Here is a 17,326-nt window from a genome sequence, read left to right on the forward strand (position 1 = left end):
GGTACCTAAAAGCTGTATAAAACTTGCTGAATTTCAGAGGAGCATACCCCAAAGCACTGGGCCTTCACTAATGATCTTCCAGACACCTTAACACATGTCAGCGATTCATCAATGTCTCTCATGTGTAATATTTCCCATAATTCCTCACGCAGCCAGCTTGTCTTACATACCATAGCTGTTAAACACTTGTAAAACCCTGACATAGTGCTGTGTCAGACTTGTCAACTTACCTGCCAATCATCAGGAGTAGGCCCAGAGGCAGAGCTCCGTCACAGGACCCACGCTTTTTCCAGCTCATCAGAGAATCCAGGAGAAACCTTTTGGTCTCCGCTTGTCAGCTCGATTACCAACGGGAAAGGATCAGGCATTGTCAGGACCCATCGCCATAGAAACGTACAGTGTGACAGCCTGACCTATCATTATCTCTCTTAATTTCCTGTCTGGTGCGCAATCACCGCGTCTCCGCTCAGACTGTGTGATCAGTACAGTGCAAAGTCAACTACTATTCCCGGACGAATGCGTGTACCCCCTAGGTTCCTAAATGATCGCAGATGCATCCGAGTCCAGACTATTTTAGCATTTTGTTAAGTGCAGTGTCTACTATGGAATTTTCAGGGCAGTTTTCATATTGTGTGGGTTAGATCTATCAGCACAAAGTATGTTTCTAATCTGATGCCAGTTGCGCAACCTTTTTGATTTTTATTTAGTCAGTCACATGCACATGAATTATGCATGCCGTACAGATGCCGTTGCTAGCACGAACGTCATGTATCTAGGTTTGGAACTTCTTGATTAGCCTGTTGAAATCGATATAAAGAACTGAGCAAATTAACCCCATACTTTTTTATGTTTGTTGTTGGTGTAAACTGGCAGATTTTGGATTGAGTGAATACATTATCACAGTTTTTTACATTTACTTTTATTTTTTATTTGTGCAAATTGTTACATTGTTACAAAGAAAAAAAAGCAAAAGTTTGAGTTTACCCCCTTTCATAATAAAATTTAAGCATTGATCTGAAGGTTGGCGGTTCAAATCCCGCTCTCGACGTAAACATCATTGGTTGAGCGGTCGGATCCACTGACTCACAGGTTGGCGGTGCGATTCCAGCTCCCATGGATTAATGTTATGGTTGTGTCCTTGGGCAAGACACTTAACCCACTCACCCCCAATGTCTGCGTACATTGGTGTATGAATGTGTGTGTGAAAGTCAGAATAAGTGACCAGAAGTGATTTTTTTTTACTTTTCTTGTATATTAAGAACACATTTACATCCATCCATTACTTAGGTCGAATGAAACACAAGTAGAAACGACAATATACATTTAAAACTATAAATACTACACCAACACAAAAACGTCTTCCGAGATTACCAGGAGAACTTTTCCTCTTGACTTCCTGTAGAGCCCATAAGCCACCCGCTGCTGCAGACCATACATCATGGAGCTGATGAAACAAAGATGGTCCCACTGAGGGGCTAACCAGGATCATATGGTAAAGGTGTGTATGAAAAACGGCAGCACTTTGGAGCCGGTGAACTATTGATGAAGTGCACATGGTCTGCTGTTGTTTTGAGCCAAACCCAGCCGGGCGTGAGGGATGAGCTCCTCTGGCACCAGCACACATCTTTAAATGATTAGGCTGCCAACACATCAACAGCAAACAATTCATCTTTGAGGAAGAGCCTCCAACCCGTCCATGGGAGTGTTTAAAATTTAACTTGGTAACACCGAGGGGGGAAACCAATTTGTTGCTATAAAGAGCAGTCAGGGGTTTTCAAACTATGGGCCCAGGATGTCATAAGCTGCTTTCTACTGGTTGTATTCACAGTTTAATATAGAAAAGGCCAATAGTAGTTCAGATTTGTACACATGTAGCTAAAAAATGAACACAAATAATATCGTAATTCATGTCTTTGCTGCACTAAAAACTTTGAAAAACACACATCTTTACTGTGATTGTATCTTCACAAACCCGACACAGTTATGGCATGGAAAAGGGCCTACATCTGCTCCTCCTGGTTGTCGCCATGGAAACTGTATTGCTTTGGATAAAATGTTCCGAAAAGGTTCTGAAAAATGGTATAAAACTTTCTATTTTCATTAAGTCATGGAGGTGAAGTGTCGCCACCTAAAAGTTACGCAGTGAGGCTTTAAATTGGTTTAGTCCTGGCTTCAGCCTAGTTTTTGTGTTTTCCTTTTGAATGGTGAAAGTCTAAAATTGTATCTTTGTGGTTTAGACCTGGTTTAGACCTAGTTTACACCTGGTTTAGTGGTTTAGACCCGGTTTAGACCTGTTTTAGACGTAGATTAGACCCGGTTTAGACCCGGTTTAGACCTGTTTTAGACGTAGATAAGACCTGATTTAGACCTGGTTTAGACCCGGTTTAGACCTGTTTTAGATGTAGATTAGACCTGGTTAAGACCTGATTTAGACCTGGTTTAGACCTGGTTTAGACCTGGTTTAGACCTGGTTTAGACCTGGTTTAGACCTGGTTTAGACCTGGTTTAGACCTGGTTTAGACCTGGTTTAGACCTGTTTTAGACCTGGTTTAGACCTGATTTATCCTTGGTCTAGTCCTCCTTTTTTATTGATAGGCTATTTCATACCTCCCCCCCAGACCATGGTATGAGTTAGTCATACAGATTACACTTGAAGATCCAAACATTTCCTGAGGTGGTGTCAAAAGTTTGTGAATCACAGTCACTGGTCTCGCCAAACACGTCTTCCAGTGCCAATACAAACTTGTTGGAACATTCCTTCATCTTATCTTCCCATGTTTAGACTCCTCCAACATGCCGTTTCTATGACTGCACTTAACCCTTTGGCTTCTTTTCCATTATTGCCTTTACAGTAGCCGGCAGACTTCTGCTAACAAGCCCAGTGTTTTGGATGGACTTCATAACATGTGTCACATAGAGTATATTATAAAGTAGAGACAAAAGAAAGCAGCTGTCTGTTCGTCTTCGCATTGCATCGCGCAGTGAGTTAATGACAAAAATATTTTATAAATTGCCCTTTTTGCTATTAAATTATCAAAGAAACTTGATCTTGACCTTGACTGTTTTCTTCGTGCATTCACGAGCTGTACAACATGGGATTTATCCAGCAAGTAGCGTTACCATGGCAACAAGACACTATTTCTATGCCTTGGCCTAAGTTACTGTACTATAAAAGGCTGAGTCCAATTTAAATGTGGATTGTGTTATCTCCCTGGTGAGCGGTCTGCAACCTGCGTGTCCATGGCGATGTTATTCCTTTGCTGAATGTCCCACACTAAAGTGACAAGTGACAGTATCAATCCCCACGGAGACAAGCACGTGGCTCCATCCGGTCAGATCTGTGAAAAGGCGACTCCGCTCACAACGAAAATGTATGTGTGTTTTTCGAACAATAAAAGTGTCTGTATTTGAATAGACGTGAGATAGATACGTTTAATCCCATACTGTGGAACATTTCTGGCAAAGCGGTAATATCATGGAGACAAGCAGGTCACGGACAACAAGAAAAATTACATACTGCACGTTTAATTTGTCGCAGTTAAACAATATGAAATGCCTGGGTAATATATTGTTCTTTTAAACCTTATAATCCAGTGTTAAAGTGATACTGCATTTGGGAGCAAAACATCAGGTGGACACAGGTGGAAAAGGTAAAAATGAAGGTTAGCCAAAGCCAGACGGAATATATGAATGAGATGGATCCGTGCGGAACACTGAGAGAGGCTGAAAATGGTGTAGAATCTAAAGTATACTGGTGGTCAATAGTTCAGAGCCTTAGAGAGAGTTTGGAAAAGATGTGGACAGTGTGCGAGTAATATTATAGAGTATAGAAACAGTCACGATGAAGACACAGGGCAGCTGGCGGTGGGAGAGATGAAGATGGTTAGGGATGGGGATAACAATAAGACCATATGTGTGTGTTTGGAGTAAAAGTAGAGCGGGAACAATCTGCAGGTAGTGACAGAAACATGACGAGGTTAGAGCTTCCAAAGAAATGCGTGTATGTAATAAAAATCTAATTAACTCACTTATTTAGTTAAAGCGACATTGTAACTTTTTGAAGGTGGCACTTTGGAACATTTTGCATGAGGATAGACATGTTTTATGCCGTACACTGGGGAGTATTGGTAGTTTTTGGAAAGTGATGAGCCAGTTTTTCCTATTGATTACATTGTACTTTGCCATGAAATATCCTAAATTAAATGCACAAATGTTGGAGAAGTTGCTATATTACAACACAAATCTGCTACTTAACAATATTGTCCCACAGAACGTTGTGGCGTCATCTCAAACCCTGCAATTATAGCCGAAGGAACAACATTTCCATAGAGACATGCAGGTATAATCCTCAGTCGGGTTTGTGGAGATGCACGTCTACTCCATAAGGACAGATGTCTTTGTGCATGTGTATGACTAAAAAGTTACGCAGTTGGGCTTCATGTTCGCTGAATGAATTAAATTTTGTGTTGTAACCAAGAGAAATAATATAATTTACACAACAAGATGTTAAAAAGTAGCAACTGTATCAGAACATCTCCATTTTTTGATATTCTGGACTAATCCTCCCATATTTCACATTGGACGTTTTTGTTGCGTACTTGACCTTTTTACTGTTCCCTTTCAGTTATTTACAGCATTTATCTCTTTCTAGACATGAAATACCTCCACACTTTTATACCATTTTAGCTTTCTTATGTAAAAATATGTCATTTTTTAATCCAACTTTTCTGATTTGACGTTTTAGCTTCAGACAGGTTCAGAGCTGTCTCAGAAACGCCTGGGGACATCTAAAGTGGCGCTGCATGTAATTCTATTTTTTGTAATGTTATTGCTCATCTTTATAGCTACGGGCGGCTGATGAGTGGATATTGATTCTTGGGAGGAGTTACCCCGAGTTCATCTATTTTTAATGCGCCCCTGTGTGGGTAAATTCTGTTGGGTTATTAGAGCTGCCAGGGTGCAACAGTCAGGTGGATTAAGTCCAAGATGCTATCGTAAACTCAGTCAACTGGGGATGTTTATTATCAGTTTTTTTTTTTTTTATGATGCAAAAATTCTAATTTCTCCTAAAATAAATGAATAAATTTGAAAAGAAAAAAGAAAATTGGAACATAGGAACATAGATTACCACTCCAAAAAAATGTTTCTTGACTCTGTAAAAAATGTTGCTTCTTGTATGACTTTCTTGTTCCAGTTTTTTCCCAACCTCATAAGCAAAATGAAGCCTGTTTAATGCCTTCGATGTCTTGAGTAAAATAAAAATTTTACAACTGGGGAAGGCAAGGCACGTTTGTTTGTATAGCACAATTCATACAAGTGCTTTAGAGCATAAGAAAGACATTAAAATCCCAGTACAACAAATCAAAACAAGAACAATCCACAAATAATCATCATAAAATGAACATTAAATGAGAGGAGTGTAGAATAAAAACCTTTCAGTCGTATGCACAGCTAAACAGAACTATTTTGAGCCTGGATTTAAACATTGTCAAAGTAGAGGCCTGTTTCACTTCTTCAGGAAGATTGTTCCAGGTTTTAGCTGCATAAAACTGAAATACCGATTCCTGGTTTAGTCCATGTTTAGTCCTGGTTTAGTCCATGTTTAGTCCATGTTTAGTCCTGGTTTAGTCCTGACTCTGGGACCAGCAGGAGGTTGGTCCCTGAGATGTGAGATGGTTCATATGGCACTAACATGTTGGAGATGTACTTTGGTGCTAGGCTATGGAGAGACTAACCACTCTGCCAGAGTTCACCCTTTTTGTTTACCACTCTGATTCCAATGTCAAACATCTCCATATTGCTCTGATTGTCAAAGAAGGCTTTCATTTGGATTTACAAAAGCATGGGAGAATTACAGTGCCATCAATAAAGATTAAAACTCCCTCAGTCGATCCGTCATTAGCTTAAATATCAAAACAACCAGCTAAATGTCGAAAATCCGAATCACACAGCTCAAAAACACAAACATTTCTTCTGTTATTTCAAGCTGTAGATCCCAACTCACTCCCTCTTCCTCTTCTGTTTTTCGCAGTGGACGAGAAGTCCTTTGACTGTGCCCTGCGCTCCCCTCTGCTTTCCCTTCATCCCTCAACCATAATCCTCGTCTTTCACATTGGTGCGGCACAACTAATTGGTCACGTCGGCACGGTGACACAGGACCTGACATAATTGCCGGACAAAAAGCGAGGCGTTTAGCTTTCGGACCCGTCTGGACTTAAGCTTGTACACAGCAGCAGCAGCAGCGGACTGGAAAGCCTAATTACCAGGCGTGCCTCACAACTTGCTAATTGGCAAAAATTTCCAGCAGAGAAGAGTGCGGGTCTGTGTGCGCATCTCTGGATCTTGTCTGTAGTTAATGACTTTCGGCGAGCAAAGAAAGAAAAATTGGCATTCTGAAGAAGAATTTTTGAGTTTGTGTCGGCCATCTTGGAAGCAGAGCAGAAGAAGATAGTGGTTCTCGAATCAAAACTCACTCTTTATGATTCGTAAGACCTGGTTTCATTTTGTCATTGCATTTATTTATTAAACAAGACGATCTAAAGTTCCAGAGGACAGCAATGCTACTATCAGAAGCTAATTTTCATCTGCCGTCTTTAGTTCTGGCTTAGATTTGGTTAAAACTCAACCTTTTGAACTTGTTTAAGAGCAAAATTTACCCCTAGTTTGTAAATTCAAGCCAATCTAAAACTTTGAGCTTATATAAACTCCTAACCCCATTGTTTTCATTTTCACAATAAAGGGGTTTTCATCAGCTGTGTCCGTATTACAAAATAATTAAACTCTCCAACCAACAGCCAATCAGAGCGTCCTTGAGTGTGGCAGAGCAATAAAATTCAATTTCATTTTGTGTAGCTAAAACTCACAACAGCAGCCGCTTCACAGGACTTCAGAAAATTGTTAATTTAACCAACAAAAACAGTTAAAAAATCAAACAATGAAAACATCGTCGGTCAATAACATCCTTAGAAGTATAGTGTCTTTGCTAGCGATAGGAATTTCGGCTCTTTTCTGGGAGCGGAATCATTCCAAAGAGCCGTTCAAAACACTGGCTCTTTTACTGTTTATTTATATGACAGAAATCAAAGCGAGAACTCACATTATATGGCGTTAATGTGATTGACTGAGATTCAGGAGCAGGGCCAAGCCTCAACCTCGCTCTCCTCCTCTTCAGCGAATCACAGCTCACCATGACCACACCTCTAATTACCCAGAAGCCCATTTGTACCGGCCTGTCCTTTCAACACAGTTTGTCTCAGATATCTCAACCCCACCCTCCCACCCCCTCTCTCATTTGTCTTTCAACCTTAAGACATCTACTGAGGTGGGTCCTGTACCTGCTGGGACGACCACCTGAGCCTCCTGCTTCATCTCATATCATCCATCAATAAATATCTTCATTGTGTATACTGTTGTGGCGTGGTCCTTGCTAGTAAACTACAAACTAATCACAGAGAGCAATGACCAAGGCTCAGATGTGTTTAAACTGCTTCAAACTGAGAGTGGGAGTGCATTTAGTCTTTCAAATTATGCATTATATAAAGAAAACATCGGCGCTACAATAATAATAATTTAAAAAAACTAACTTGTTAAGATGTCAAATGTGTTTTCTGTGCACAAAGCTCTCCCTCGTGTCGCCTGCTCTGCTTCTGTGCTGATTCTTGTGCTGATTCAGCGTTGATCAGGATAAAAATGCTCAAAAATTTGTAAGAAAAAATATATGATTGTTTGAAAAAATGAGATTCACTTCCAGCCGTGCACATTAAGGAACCGTTTAAAAAAGCCGACGCGTTCGCAAACGTCACATCACTAGTCTTTTCACTCAGATGCCCTTCCTATTACAGCTCTCGTCTTTATGCTTGTGTCGACAAAGAGTACACTCTTCGACTAAATTGCTTCAGCACACATCATTTGACAACTCAGTATCTCCCTGAAAAGCAAAGCGAATTGTAACATACACACAACCGGTGAGCTCCATCAAATGTGCCCTTTTCCATACATGAGAGCACGGCATACTAGTCAATGGGACATCACAGAGGATTATCCCATTCAAAAGGCTGAAAATATTTGACCACCCGCTCACATGGGCCCCCCGTCCCATGGAAAAGAGGGGGACGAGGGCTTTTCTCTGCCCCAGAACAGGCTACCTATTGTTGGGTGTTTGGGCGCAGCTGCAGGCTCTTTCTGTCTGATGCTCTTCTCTGCTCTGCCTGGGGACAATATTCTCCAGGACTGTGTTTGGAATGGAAGGGCCGCTGCATACACGGGGTTAGGTTGAGTTCAGAGCGGGACGGGGTGAGTATGGGGTCTAGTATAAGTCACAGTGTGGTAGACATCAGGTATGAGGAACTGAGTGCAGAGAGACAAGATGTTCTCGTGATGGGTCATGGAGATAAAGCCCTAATTTACTGTAAATATGGGATAATGGACAGACGCTGGTGCAGGAATCTCTGGTGGGGTCGGATTGTGGGACCCTGTGGAGCAGACGTCGTCATGGACATTTTGTAGGGTAATGACTAGACATCCTGCAAGTCATATTTTGCATTTTGATATAATAATGCACATTCTTTCTCTGCAATACAAAATGTTATTGATTGTGTTTAAATGTACTCTACAGGTCCAAGTTACTGCAGCACTATACTCCACCCAGAGCCCACCCTGTTGGCTGCGCCCAAAGTTAGGCTCGAGTCAAGACTATGGAACCGCCACCCTCTCCCTCTCAGTCTTTAACGCGGTTTAAGACTGGATTGAAACCCTACCTCTTCTCCCTGGCATTTAATACGAGCTAGACAGAATATATTTGTGCTTTATTGTTCTTTTTCTATGTATTGTGTTATCTGTACATTTGTTTTATGTTGACTTTTATGTGAAACACTTTGGTCAGCACTTTGGTCAGCATAAGCAAGGGGGGTCTTATTAAAAATGTGTGATAGTGCTGTACTTAAATGTCGCCATCATAGGCTGCAGCAGTTATAAAAGCAGAAATAAGCAGTAGTAGAGGCTATAGTAGCAGGGATATGTAGCAGTGTGGTGTGCATATGTAGTATATTTCATAGCAGTATGTGAATAGTTACAGTCCAGCTAGCATCTGCCATCCTTCTCTCCGCTGCATGTGTAATCCATCTGTCTTTCTCTCCAGTTTATGATAATGAATGTCACACACACTGTACCTGTGTAGTTGGTGGGGACGGTGCCAGGTCAAGGTCATTTTTCCTCTCCATCGCTGTCGTTGCCGCGCGGCCAAACGGAAGGGCCTTGTTCTGGGGTGACATCTCATTAAGCGCTCATCGATATTTATCAGTCTTAATCAGAGCGGTGGCAGGCTCGCGGTGATTGCTTCCTGGACGTTGGAGGCAATCACACCCTGTCCACCTCACTGTCCTTGATTCTCAGGATAAAAAATGTGCGTCATGGCTGAGGAACGTTAAAAATGTGTGTAAAATTAGCATGACGCAGGCGGAGTTGTTGTCGTATTGCACTTGTGGCATTTGTTCAAACAATCGCAAGGAAGATTGAGAAACTGATAAAGATAACGTGATGAATAACAATGATAGTATTTCACTTGTTGGTGTTAAGCCACTTCTGCAGTCACAGTTGTCCTGGGGTAGACTCTGAAGTGTGTTTGTCAATCTGCACCACCAGCAACATCTGAACTGCGCATTAAATTTCTTTCAAGGAGAAAAACTTTGGACCACTAGATTTTGCACACATGTTAAGTATGTTCCCTCAGCCCTTCACCTCACTAACCAGACCAAAGTGCAGCTCGCTAATGTGGGGTGGCAGCCACACAAAGGTGAGGCCACAGGGGGCAGCACTTAATGCGCCACATTCTTGTTAGATTCACAGCTGCGTGGTTGTGGTGGCCAGTGGGTTTTTATGTTGAACTCAGTGTCAGCTCATTACAAACTTGGCTTCAGTTCTCTGCACCATCAATGACCTGTAAACAGCACAAATCGGCTGCATTGTCATGGAACAAATGCGCTCACAGAAACGCTAGAATATCGGACACAGCTGGAGCGAAAATCTGAATGAATCAAAAAGGTCGTGTATATGCTCTGATGACATCATCAGCAGCGTTCTGATTGGATGAAACCACCGCTACGTAACTCCGCCCAAGGCAGACATCGCCATCATGGCAGACAGGGTCACACAAAGTTCACTGCGTTGCATCTTGGGTAAACCATGTCCTCTTTTCGTAGTAGATAGTTTTGAAAGCAAAATGTAGGACAGCTGGAGAAGGGTGAAGCCATCTTTCAATTAAACTAGACAAACAAATGAGATATTCATGCATTTAATCCAAACTGTTACCCTCGTACTGTAACATGGAGCGCTTTGTTCAATTGTTCTATCGTGAGACAAGCCTAAACACACAGCACTCTCTTATTGGTCATTAACAAAGATTTGCATCAGCCTTCATTTGGCAGACTGCTAATCTGGTGCTAATGTGGACCATAATGGGCTATAATCATTTGACACAGGCATAGTTAGCACTGGACATTTTCATCATTACGCCATTGTATTACATGCAGGATATACAGCTAAAGCACAGTGTTAGAGCACACTTTGAAAGCATCAAGCACAAGCTTCAATATTATAAATACAATTGCCTGACTGATGAAGAAAACTAATTGCCAAGTCATATTCTATTATTCCATTTCCTTTTCTATATGCAAGAGAAAACTTGAGGCCTTCTCAAATCAAGATACACTTTTGTATTGAAATGTGAAATCGACAATAGACAGGACACTGATTTATTCATGTATTTATTTTGCCTGTATACAAGCACATGTTACTGTGGACCTAAGACGGTTACATTATAGTCATTACAACCTTTTTTTTTTTTCTTCAAATTTTTTTCCAATCCAATTAGGACTACAATTAGAACATACAGTTCAATGATCAGGTATGTAGCAGCTAAAACTTGCTATCACTTTCCAAATGTAAATATGCGGTTGGGCTGTGTTGACAGTAGCTCTAACTACCCGTGCCATACAGGAGCGGATTAGCAGCAGGTTTCAGAATGCCTGACCTGACATGCTTGACAACGACAATACAAGAACATCCTCCTGCTACACACGCTCCACTGGGCCCACGTGATGTGATAACAGTGCCACCCACAGATACGAGACACGCACAGGCGGACAGGGGCGGACCCAAGACAAGAGCTTGATGGGAAAAATATAGACCAAAAAATAAATTAATAATAATAATAATAATAATAATAATAATAATAATAATAATAATAATAATACATCTGATTAGATTTGAATATGTGTAAAATATTAATATGTAATTTCTTATATATCTTTTGGAAAGTACAAGTATTTTATCTAAATGAAACATTTTAAAAGTAATAAATAAAAGTAAGTCAATACAAGAATACAATCTAAATACTTAAAATATAGAAAAAATTAATTTAGAAAATAATAGCACAAGTTATGAATTTGGCAATGAATTAACATTTTAAAAGTGCCTTTTTAAACATTTATGAAAATAACTTGCATGCAGACTCTGATTTACAAACTCCACAGTGTACTTTTTTACTTTTACATGACTATTGTGATATTTTTTGGCATTGCATTAAAGTACAATCTTCAAACTTTTTAGCCAAAAATAAAATATAAGCATGTTTTCCTTTTTCCCCTCTTTTTTCGTTTTTGGATATTGTAATTACAACGGCATGGAATTAAAACAGAGATCACATGGAGAATGTTGACGATGTTTGGTTATTTAGATACATTTCAAGGACATGCAAAACTGGATAGATTGCTGCCACAAATGCACTTTAATAATCTGGTGATGAACATTTATAATCACACATGCTCCTGTTTTTACTGTTTTAAACAGGCCTATATATTTGTGTTGTTTGATTTGTTTGTATGTTCTGTAGTGTTCGGACTCTCCCTGTGTAAATAAAGACAAACAAAAATGAAAATGAAATGAATGTTCCGAAGTATGTTTTTATCGTTCTATTTCCCACATGCCAACTCTGCTTAGGCCTGTCACGATAATTACTATATCGACTTACATACATACATGAAAGATGGAACATTTATTTTTGGGGGTCAATACTTGTCATAAGTAGTTTTTCTTTGTACTTGTAAGGAACTTTTTGCTATTTTCTGTACTTGTCATGTGTGTGTTAGAATCTGTAGAACGATTATGATCATCAAAATATACAGTTGAAACCAGAAATTTACATACACTATATAAAAAGACACATACGCTTTTTTTCCTCGCTGTCTGACATGAAATCAGACTGAACTTTTCTTGTTTTAACTATAGGTACTGATGAATTGATTCCAGCTCCCACAGATGAATACTGTCATTGTGTCCTTGGGCAAGACACTTAACCCACCTCACCCCCAGTGTCCTTGCACACTGGTATATGAATGTGTCTCTGAATGGGCAATTGGTTTCTTGAAGTAAAGCGCTTTGTGTACCTTGAAGGTGGAAAAGCGCTAAATAAAAATATAACCATTTACCAAACTTAAGTAAAGTGTGGATACCTAAAGAAATCTACTTAAGAACAGTACTTTACCACTTGTACTTTGTAATATTCCACCACTACTTTTTCCATGTCGGTGGTGTGAAGTACCAGTCTTCATGTTCCCTTTTTTCATTCCCAGTTCCATGTACTTACCTTAATGTGAGGCTGGTTACTGGCAGAGCTGCTTTGTGCCGCTGGACATGCATCGTCTCTCTGGACCAGTGATTACTGCCAGACTTTATTGGCTTTGCCCGGGCACATTCCCTGCTTCAACACTTTCACACAGAGGCATACGGTCATAGCCATCCAACGCAAACACACACACACACGCACTATAACTCCCATGATTCACCTTGGGGAGACATCGCTGTATTTCTAAAGGGCCTAGAGGACAAAGGAGGCGGGCTGTAATCGATCCCAAAGACAAGCAATGATTATGGTAATACGTCTTAGTTACATGCGCAGGCGAACTTTAAAATAGACTATCATTTCTGTGTTATTGTTTTGATCCGCCAGGCGCTTACCCCTCCCTCGTCTGGACTCTTTGTTTTAATCTTTATCACCATCTGCCCCCTGCTCCGAGGGTCAAAGAGCGGTCACGTTTCGTCAAAGTGACCAGAAAATATCATGTTTTGACACAAGCCAGATTAAGATAAAGCGGTCTTCTACTTCTGCGCCAAATCTCACATTAATCTTAGTCATTAGTATATATAAAAGATTTTGTAATTAACCAATGTATCCTTGAGCAATATTATTTGAAATTAGAATTTGGACTGACTTCTTGCTTCATTTTATATGCTGCGCACTGCAATGACATAAGGAGAGGCATTCAACTGTGAGGGGTAAGAAACAAAACCGTGGAATAGCTTCCGACTTTTTTCATTTTCTGAGTAGCAGTTTGGTTGTTTCGTAGACTGTATAAAGAAGTGGACAAAGGGAGTGTGATGTCACCCTTAGTATTTGGCTCCAGTCAAATGAAGCTTATTGTGACTAGCAGTTATAAATGACACTAGCGGGAGTGACCTCAGGGAATGAAGGCACCTGATTTGCCGCGTTATTAATGTTCATAGCTTGCGTTACAGACACAATAGCAAAACAAAAATACCAGGATCATATAGAACAGGTAAATACGAACAGTTTAAGACCAAAATGACGAGCCTGAGAGCAGCAGTTACAGAGAGAGAGGAGAGTTTTCCAGTTGATGGACCTGGAAGCATGCCCATAATGACTTCCTATTTGAAATGCAGAGGCTAGCAGGTTATCTATGTACATTTAAATACACAGTGTATGTATGATGGTCATTTTCATAAGCAATCATAAAGTTTTAAAGCTATTGTTAAATTACTAGATGCTCCTGAACATCCCTTAGCACCCGGATTTGCAGCTCTCTTGCGGCTTTTAAATCTGGATATGGACGGGGATAGGAGCGTTCTGACCTGTTCACTGGAGAAATAAGACAAACATTTTTAAAAGAGCACACTTGGAGTAATCTGCGTGTGTAAACGTAGTGCTTGTGTCTTGCCCTTACTATTGTGGCTATCAGCTTTCTGACCTCCACCAACACACTCCCACACAAACACACAGATCGACTGATGCCAACCTCCTGTCCCCCTTGGCCAGACCTGTGGAGACAAGGCCTGCATCGTTGCTACTTGAACCCGCATAGAACTAACTGTCCAAGTAACTCTGAAAATCCTCCAGACTCCAGTTTTAATGTGAAAACTGTTATGGACATTTGTATTGTTATGCTTTTTCAACAAAATGCTATGCTAACAAGGCTCATTCATATGTTAAAGGGCCCATATTACACTATTCTCCACTGTGTTTTTTAAACTTCACATACTTTCACTAGAATCTTTTGGAGCATTTCAGCCCATCTTTACTGAACTAAAGGACATGACATCACAAGGTGCACCAGAGCAGTTTGAGGTTTGAAGATGTAGCCAGACTAATAATAAAAGGTGACTCAAACATGTCAAAATGGAACAAAACACGACTCCAGGTATGTTTTTGATGAGATTACAGCATTATAACACGGCTTAAAGCTCACGAGAGTCCATTTTGTGTAATATAAGGCTTTAAGGACGTTTAATTTTAACCTGTAAAATGTATGATGACCTCATAAGCGAACTTTTGTATTCTGTTTCCTTCATTAGTGAGTGCAACGTTTGGCGTTATGTGGGCGTAATGGTCAAAAACTGTTCAGTACTCTCACATTTATTCAAGTCGAAAACACAGTCAGGCAGTCCAAAGTAGAAAACCTCCTTGCTTGATGTCAAGACGACCAAAAATACTGCCACCATCGACAATAATACAAAACAAATTGGGTGCACATTGAAATTGACTCCAAACGCACAGTAATTTAACTTGGGATTGGGAAATACCACTCGTATTCACACCTTACATGGCTGGGTGCTTGTGTGCCTATCAGTATACGTTTAGTTTCAATGTGGGACCGTTCCTCATTCCTGTGGAGGAACAAAACACATGCAAAGTGTGGAACCAAGGTTGCCAGAGATGATGAATAGCTTTCAATCAGGCCACAAAATGGGTTCACACACCTTTCCACAAGACCAAAGCAGGATAATTGTGCAGGTAAAAAAGGCTGCGGATTACTGTGTAGGACATTCATTACCATCTGATGGGGTTCATCGGTATTATGCATGGAACAATTTAACCTTGCAAAAGATGAAATTGCTTTTCAAAAACATGCTTTAGCTCATTTGTATTCATCCATCAAATTAATTTAGGCTTAAAACAGTGTGTATCCCAAGAATGTGGAAATTAAAACAGATTTCAGACACACACTATTGAGTGATGGAGTTGAGTTTGCTTTTAATTACAGATAAAAAGTAATTTGTCAACCAAGTCTCATTGCAAAAAGTAAAAAAAACAAAAAAAAAACTCATACTGAAACTTTATATTGAAAAATTGAAATATTCATTGCAATTTTGGGTGACAAACAGACATAAAAACCAAGGTCTATTACAACTACTTTCATTTAGCAAGTATAGGCTGTGAATCTTAATACAGCGCAGAAACAACACAGTGTGCCCGTATAACTTTTTCTTCAGTAACAAGTACATTGAGAAACAGTCACATTTAGCCAAAACTATAAACTGCATTGAATAGGTGCCCCCAAGAGGATTAGTCACAAAAGGTTAAACCGATCTTTCATGCAGAGATTAGCAAATGTGTTGCGTGTAGCCCCAGAACAATACATTCAGAGCACCTCTATTTTACAGTGTGCTTCAGCCGTGCCAGTCAGCGTTGGCAGTCTTCAGCAGCTCTGCCCTGTCCTGAAGCTAGAAACCTGTTTTAGATCAACTCCAGTCCTTCTCCCTCTCCCTCCAGCACAAGTCAAAACACACCCAGAGCTGGCAAAAAAGACCCGAAACGTCAACGCTAAGAAACAACCCCTACAAATTTCATGCCAATTTCAAGCATATTCTGGTTCACGTTTCTGCATTTTTTAACATTATTAGTATACTGGCCGTGCTTTGGAATTCATGTGAAGCAGCAGTCAACGGGGAATACGCAAGGAATGCTAATAAGTACGACATCCCAAGGTTAAGGAAGCAAAGGGAATGTTAACCCTTGTTTAGCGCATGTTTATAAGGCTCACGCCGCACATCTCTGCTGGTGGGAAGCATGCAAAGGTTATCAGTGCTGGGGAAGTCAAGACGCAGCATCCTGCTAGCAGCCAGCGTGGGGTTTGGACGTCAAACGGTGTCATGACCTGTGTGGGCCTATCACAGCAGGAGACACCAGCAAAGTAATAGGGTGTAACTGCTGCATTTGTCGTATTTCACTCTAACTGGAAAATGAAATACCCAGTTTCTTACACCTTCACTAGAATCATTTGGATGATTTTAAGTAGTAGTAGTTCCAATCTCTACTGAACAAAATACAAAAAGTAGCTGTTAACTTGAAAACGAAAACTTCATGACATCACGAGGTGGAACAGAGCATTCTGAGCTTTGGAGATGTAAACTCATAAAAAAGGGTTATTCAAACATGTGTGAATGAAACAAAACACAACTCCAGGTATGTTTTGGAGGAGGTAACAGCATTATAACATGGCTTAAACTAACCAAGAGTCAGTTTTGCGTAATATATAACCTTTAAAAGGAAACTGATAATTAATTTGAACTCCACTCCAAGCTCCTCCCAAATGCTCCTCACACTATTTTTCTGGAAGCGCCATCCTCTCTGCAGAGATAGCTCCACCGGTGTGACACTATCGAATGAACAACGAAACAAGGAAGCGTTCCCAGATCTCGGTGTTGCCGTAGTGACTAAATAGAAACACACTTCAAACACAAATTCCACTTGAGCCGAACTTTTAACATTTCCGTGAATTACAACAGCGGCGTCATGATAAGTTGCTTATTTACACATTTAAAACCATTCTAAAACCTCTTACTCAATACAGCCTCATTTCCATCTGTCAAAGCGTGCTACATTATCCAAACCCATTACCCACCTCTTTCCAATCGGAGCTCACTCTGCCCCAAAGTGGAATAAAACACGATTAATGATTTCAATTACTCTGACCCTGGCCGGCGTTTACAGTGCCTGCAGTCTGGGCGAGGGGGAGCGTTGCAGTATAAAGCCCCCGCTGAAGGACGTTTACAGGGGGAATGATTCAGTGAGTGGCCTGGCAGTTAGTGCTGGCTCATCAGAGAGGAACAGAACTTTTCTTTGTGCCGGAGCTCCCCATATCGCTTCACTTGGAAATCAAACTGTGGATCCCTGCTGCCCATCGACTGGCATTATCTTTTACAGGTCTCCAGATTCAATAGCTGAGAGCAGACTGGACTCATCACTTTTTAAACG

This window comes from Periophthalmus magnuspinnatus, chromosome 4, assembly GCF_009829125.3.
Source record: "Periophthalmus magnuspinnatus isolate fPerMag1 chromosome 4, fPerMag1.2.pri, whole genome shotgun sequence".
NCBI classification, from domain to species: Eukaryota; Metazoa; Chordata; class Actinopteri; order Gobiiformes; family Gobiidae; genus Periophthalmus; species Periophthalmus magnuspinnatus.